General features: G+C 48.6%; 1 non-coding gene across 1 annotated transcript; it reads right to left on the bottom strand.

The window, feature by feature from the left end:
* Window positions 1-2,685: 2,685 nt before the first annotated feature.
* Window positions 2,686-2,845, bottom strand: LOC112610455. Its single transcript, XR_003116355.1, has one exon. It is a non-coding gene; the product is annotated as a U1 spliceosomal RNA (small nuclear RNA).
* Window positions 2,846-7,242: the final 4,397 nt, after the last annotated feature.

The following is a 7,242-nucleotide window of genomic DNA, read 5'->3' as shown; positions in this document are numbered from 1 at the left end:
GCCCCTGGACCACCTCTTACGTGCCAAACGCTGTGTTGGCCATCCAGGGTTCCATATTGAGCATAAAATAGCCCTCTGCCCTAACGGAGTTAACCTGTTGGAATCACATACAAAGGATTCTGACTACGAAGGGCCTTGAAGTTAAGTTGAACTCTGAAGTCAGATTGCCTGGCTGCGAAGCTCAGTTCCACTACATATGGTACAGGAACTTAAGGCAAATTATTTTAATGTCTTTATGGTTCACTATCCACAGTAGTGAAATAGAATAATACCTACTCATGGCCGGGCGCGGTGGCTCAAGCCTGTAATCCCAGCATTTCGGGAGGCTGGGGCGGGTGGATCACCTGAGGTTAGGAGTTCGAGACCAGCCTGGCCAACAAGGAGAAACCCCCGTCTGTACTAAAAATACAAAAAAATTAGCAGGGTGTGGTGGTGCGCATCTGTAATCCCTGGTACTCAGGAGGCTGAAGCAGAAGAATCGCTTGAACCCAGGAGGCGGAGGTTGCGATGAACCAGGATTGTGCCATTGCACTCCAGCCTGAGCGACAAGAGAGTGACTCCGTCTCAAAAAAAAAGAAAAAAATGTAGTAAATCATTTCGTGCAATGCCTGGCACACAAATAAATATCAGTTATGATTGTTATTCATTTTTTGAGATAAAATCAGTCATCTGTGGCTGGGCGCGGTAGCTCACGCCTGTAATCCCAGCACTTTGGGAGGCCGAGGTGGGTGGATCACGAGGTCAGGAGTTCAAGACCAGCTTGGCCAAAATGTCGAAACCCCGTCTCTACTAAAAATACAAAAAATTAGCCGGGTGTGGTGGCTGGTGCCTGTAATCCTAGCTGCTCCGGAGGCTGAGGCAGAGAATTCCTTGAACCTGGGAGGAAGAGGTTGCAGTGAGCAGAGATCCTGCCGATGCACTCCAACCTCGGCGACAGAGCGAGACTCCGTCTCAAAAAAAAAAAAAAAAAAAGGAAAAAAAGGAAAAAGACCCAGGTTCCTTAAGCGAACCAGGAGGTGGTAGTTAGGCGTCTACACATGGAAACCCCTTAGTCTCACTGGCCAAGGCCAAAAACCTGCAGTTGCTTCCATGTTTAGGCGCTGACCACCAAGGGTCCCGGGTTGGAAAGGAAGAGAGAAAGAGAGAGAAACGGAGAGAGAGAGAGCGAGAGAGAGAGAGAGAGAGATTCCCCTTTATGGAGCAGAAAGGAAAAGGAAAAAGGGGGAAAATAAATCCCAAACTTTGGGCTTAGGTTTTCCTCCTGGCTGTCTCGCCAAACTATGTTAACGGTGGAGGGTGTCCAGGTTCTTGGGGTCTTGAAAAAACAACTGGACAAAACAAACAAAGCAAGGAAGGAATTAAGGGATTTATTGAAAATGAAAGTAGCGTGGGCGCGGTGGCTCATGCCTGTAATCCCAGCACTTTGGGAGGCTGACTCGGGTGAATCACTTGAGGTCAGGAGTTCGAGACCAGCCTGGCCAACATGGTGAGACCCTCGATCTACTAAAAGAAATACAAAAGTAGCCAGATGTGTTGACACACACCTGTAATCCCAGCTACTTGGGAGGCTGAGGCAGGAGAATCACTTGAACCCGGGAGGCCAAGGTTGCAGTGAGCCAAGACTGCACCATTACACTCCAGCCTGGGCAACAGAGGGAAACTCCATCTCAAAAAAAAAAAGAAGCCGGGCGCGGTGGCTCAAGCCTGTAATCCCAGCACTTTGGGAGGCTGAGACGGGCGGATCACGAGGTCAGGAGATCGAGACCATCCTGGCTAACACGGTGAAACCCCGTCTCTACTAAAAAATACAAAAAAACTAGCTGGGCGAGGTGGCGGACGCCTGTGGTCCCAGCTACTCCGTAGGCTGAGGTAGGAGAATGGCGTAAACCCGGGAGGCGGAGCTTGCAGTGAGCTGAGATCGGGCCACTGCACTCAAGCCTGGGCGACAGAGCCAGACTCAGTCTCAAAAAAAAAAAAAAAAGAAAGAAAGAAAAAAAGAAAAAAGAAAGAAAACTCTACAGTGTGGGAGTGGGCCCAAGCATAAGGGCAGGCAGATCACCTGAGGTCAGGAATTTGAGACCAGCCTGACCGACATGGTGAAACCCTGTCTCTACTAAAAATACAAAAAATTAGCCAGGCATGATGGCGCATGCCTGTAATCCTAGCTACTCGGGAGGCTGAGGCAGGATAATTGCTTGAACCCGGGAGATGGAGGTTCCAATGAGCTTCAAAATGTAGCTGCCGTTTTGGACCTAGAGGAATGGTGGAACCATGAGTACAATGAGCTTCAATCCCCAAGGATTTTTACGGAGCAGACTGTCATACCAGCCCTACGCCACCAATCTCTGAGTGTTTATTTATTTATTTATTTTGAGACAGAGTCTCGCTCTGTCGCCAGGCTGGACTGCAGTGGCACGATCTTGGCTCACTGCAACCTCTGCCTCTTAGGTTCAAGCAATTCTGCCTCAGCCTCCCGAGTAGCTAGGACTACAGGCGCACGCCGCCATACCTAACTTTTTTTTTTTTTTTTTTTTTTTGAGTAGAGACAGGGTTTCACCATGTTGCCCAGCCTGGTCTCGAACTCCTGAGCTCAGGCAATCCGCCCACCTTGGCCTCCCAAAGTACTAGGATTACAGGCGTGAGCTACTATGCCCAGGCTATTTTTTATTTTTATTTTTTATTTTACTAGAGCGCGAACACAGTCCCCCACTACCACAAATTACGCAGTCGAGTTTCCCACATTTGGGGAAATTGCAGGAGTCAGCACATTCGGAGTGCAATGGATGAGCCTCGCCCTAAGAAAACCACCTTCAGGATAATGGTATCTCCCCTGCCAGGAAAGTATTGTTTATGAGAAAGAGAAATAATGTTCTGTCTTACTAAAGCCACTATTATTTTGTGTTTTCCTGTTATTTGAAGCCAAATCTATTTCTTTTTTCTTTTTTTTTTTTTTTTTTTGAGATGGTGTTTCACTCTTGTTGCCTAGGCTAGAGTGCAATGGCGTGATCTCAGCTCACCGCAATCTCCACCTCCCGGGTTCAAGCGATTCTCCTGCCTCAGCCTCCCGGGTAGCTGGGACTACAGGCGCACATCACCACACCTGGCTAATTTTTGTATTTTTAGTAGAGACAGGGTTTTGCCATGTTGGCCAGGCTGGTTTCAAATTCCTAACCTCAAGTGATCCACCCACCTTGGCCTCCCAAAGTGCTGAGATTCCATGCAGGAGCCACCACCCCCAGCCATCATAAGAGGTCTTTTTTTTTTTTTTTTTTTGAGACGGAGTCTCACTGTGTCTCCCAGGCTGGAGTGCAGTGGCGTGATCTCGGCTCACTGCAAGCTCCGCCTCCCGGGTTCACGCCATTCTCCCGCCTCAGCCTCCCAAGTAGCTGGGACTACAGGCGCCCGCCACCGTGCCCGGCTAATTTTTTGTATTTTTAGTAGAGACGGGGTTTCACCATGTTAGCCAGGATAGTCTCGATCTCCTGACCTCGTGATCCACCCGCCTCGGCCTCCCAAAGTGCTGGGATTACAGGCTTGAGCCACCGCGCCCGGCCAAGAGGTCTTAACTACATAACTTCCAAACACAAAACTTGGTCCCTTAGGTACTCACTGACACCATCTAGATACACCTGCTTCCTCCCTTACTCTTTGACTCGTTATGCAATGCCCTAAGGTATGCACACTGATCTGCTCACTCACAATGAAGACCTTAGATTTAATAATTCATGCCTTCAAATGCATACACACATGCCTAGTCCCTTTTTTTTTTTTCTTTTTTTTTCTTTTTTTTCAGATGGAGTTTCACTGTTGTTGCCTGGGCTGGAGTGCAATGGCACGATCTCAGCTCACTGCAACCTCTGCCTCCCAGGTTCAAGCGATTCTCCTACCTCAGCCTCCGGAGTAGCTGGGATTACAGGCATGTACCACTAAGCCTGGCCAAGTTTTTGTATTTTTAGTAGAGACGGGGTTTCTCCGTGGTGGTCAGGCTGGTCTTGAACTCCTGACCTCAGGTGATCGGCCCGCCTCGGCTTCCCAGAGTGCTGGGATTACAGGCGTGAGCATACAGGGATTACTGTGTGCCCGACTTCTTTTTTTTTTTGAAACCAAATTTCGCTCTCGTTGCCCAGGCTAGAGTGCAGTGGTGTGATCTCAGCTCACTGCAACCTCTGCCTCCCGGGTTCAAACGATTCTCCTGCCTCAACCTCCCAAGTAGCTGGGACTACAGGTGCCCACAACCATGGCCGACTAATTTTGGCTTTTTAGTAGAGATGAGGTTTCACCACATTGGCCAGGCTGGTCTTGAACTCCTAACCTCAGGTGACCCACCTGCCTCAGCTTCCCAAAGTGCAGGATTATAGGCGTGAGCCACCACGCCTGGCTTGCCACTGCGCCCAGTGTGCCTAGTCCCTTAGATGCACAAAGTGGACCTCAATAGCTACACTTGTGGCCACACTCTGGCAGACATGCTCATCCTCCTATGCAGATACATTTGTACCCTTTTATAATTTTAGGGAAAATATGCTGACCAGTGATATCCTGGTAAGGGTTTAACAACTACCTTGCCAGGCTGGGAGAGGGGAACCCTGATTTGTAGCATTTGCCTATGTCCATGGTGTAAATACTCTGATTGTGGGCTTGATATGTTGCCAGGATGGTATATGGTGGCTATTCACAGGTGCTATCACAGGGCACTATAGCTTTGAACAACTGGGCTTAAGTGATCCTCCTGCCTCAATCTCTCAAGCAGATGGGACAAAGGCACTTGCCACTGTGCCTGCTTCCAGCACATCACAGAATGCTGACCATCACGGAATCCCTCATTTACTTTAACTGACTCATTGGCTTCGTGGCAGCGTGGCTAAGAACATGGTCTTTTTTTTGTCGGGGGATGGAGTTTCGCTCTTATTGCCCAGGCTGGAGTGCAGTGGCGCAACCTTGGCTCACCACAACCTCCGCCTCCCAGGTTCAAGCGATTCTCCTGCCTCAGCCTCCCGAGTAACTGGGACCACAGGCATGCGGCCCCACACCCGTCTAACTTTGCATTTTTAGTAGAGAGAGGGTCTCTCCATGTTGGTCAGGCTGGTCTCGAACTCCTGACCTCAGGTGATCCGCCTGCCTCGGCCTCCCAAAGTGCTAGGATTATAGGCGTGAGCCACCGCGCCCAGCCAGAACATAGTATTTTAATTTTAATTTTCTTTTTTTTTTTTTTTTTGAGACAGGGCCTCATTATGTCACGCAGGCCGGAATGCAGTGGTGCCATCATAGCTCATCGTAACCTTGAACTCCTGGGCTTAAGGGATCCTGTGACCTTAGCCTTTCAGGCAGCTGGGACTACAGATGCATGCCACTGTGCCTGGTTAATTTTTTAAAACTGTCATAGAGATAAAGTCTGGCCTTGTTTCCCAGGCTGGTCTTGATCTCCTGGGCTCAAGTGATCCTCTCACCTTGGCCTCCCTAAATACTGGGATTACAGGTGTGAGCCAGTGCACTCAGCCTCCAGTTGACCTCTAAGATTTCTTTCAGCTCTGACATTCTTGGTTTCTATTCCTTTAAATTCCTGGAGCTCCTGGAATCTATACACACAATTTAGAGCAAGTCTTTGTTTAGAGGGTTTGTTTTAGTGATTCTCCATGATAGAACTGATTATCTAGGGGAGAAATTTGAATCTACATTTCTGAGGTCTTGGATGTCTTCAGGGGAGGTTGGTGAATCAAAAAGAGTTAGTTTTGAGCTGGACATGATGGTTCACACCTATTAATACAATTCCAGCCACAGAGCAGAAGTGGGTGGAGTACTGAGGCAGGAAGATCTCCAGCCCAGGAGTTTGAGGCTGCTGTAAGCCATGATCACACCACTGCACTGTAGCCTAGGCAACGGAGGGAAACCCCCAACTCTAAAAAAAGAAGTTAGTTTTTTTCCATTTGTACAACGTTCTTACTGTGGGCTCGGCATTGTGCTAGGCATTTTGTAAACATTGTCTTCCTTTTTTTATATATATCATGGTGGTCTCATTTAAAGCCTTATCATAACCCTTTAAAAAAAAGATAATATGATAATTGTTATCAACCATGCACTGCACTGCCTCCACGAGGTAGAAAATTAAAAGCCTTAAAAAGCCTACAAAACAGGCCGGGCGCGGTGGCTCAAGCCTGTAATCCCAGCACTTTGGGAGGCCGAGACGGGCGGATCACGAGGTCAGGAGATCGAGACCATCCTGGCTAACACAGTGAAACCCCGTCTCTACTAAAAATACAAAAACTTAGCCGGGCGTGGCGGCGGGCGCCTGTAGTCCCAGCTACTCGGGAGGCTGAGGCAGGAGAATGGCGTGAACCCGGGAGGCGGAGCTTGCAGTGAGCTGAGATCCGGCCACTGCACTCCAGCCTGGGTGACAGAGCGAGACTCCGTCCCAAAAAAAAAAAAAAAAAAAAAAAAAAAAAAAAAAAAAAAAAAGAAAGAAAAAAAAAAAAAAAAAAAAAAAAAAAAAAAAAAAAAAAAAAAGCCTACAAAACTACCTATCGGGTTCTATGCTCACTACCAGGGTGACAGGACCCGTACTACAAACCCCAACATCATGCAATGTTCCAATGTAACAAATCTGCACATAAATATCTGTATCTAAAATAAAAGTTGAAAATTTTTTTCAAAAAGAAAATTTGGCTGGGCGTGGTGGCTCACGACTGTAATCCCAGCACTTTGGGAGGCCAAGGCGGGCGGATTACCTGAGGTCAGGAGTTCGAGACCAGCCTGGCTAACATGGTGAAACCCGGTCTCTACTAAAAGTACAACAATTAGCTGGGTGTGGTGGCACATGCCTGTAATCTCAGCTACTTGGGAGGCTGAAGCAGGAGAATTGCTTGAGCCCGGGAGGTGAAGGTTGCAGTGAGCTGAGATCTTGCCACTGCACTCCAGCCTGGGAGACAGAGTGAGACTCTGTCTCAAAAAATATAAAAAATAGCCGGGCGCAGTGGCTCAAGCCTGTAATCCCAGCACTTTGGGAGGCCGAGACGGGCGGATCACGAGGTCAGGAGATCAAGACCATCCTGGCTAACACGGTGAAACCCCGTCTCTATTAAAAAATACAAAAAATTAGCCGGGCGTGGTGGCGGGCGCCTGTAGTCCCAGCTACTCGGGAGGCTGAGGCAGGAGAATGGCGTAAACCCGGGAGGCGGAGCTTGCAGTGAGCTGAGATCCGGCCACTGCACTCCAGCCTGGGTGACAGAGCGAGACTCCGTCTCAAAAAAA

The sequence above is a fragment of the Theropithecus gelada genome, chromosome 16 (genome assembly GCF_003255815.1).
Source record: "Theropithecus gelada isolate Dixy chromosome 16, Tgel_1.0, whole genome shotgun sequence".
In the NCBI taxonomy this organism is placed as follows: Eukaryota; Metazoa; Chordata; class Mammalia; order Primates; family Cercopithecidae; genus Theropithecus; species Theropithecus gelada.
Note: the sequence above shows the minus strand (reverse complement) of the source record. Positions and strands in the feature narration are given on the sequence as shown.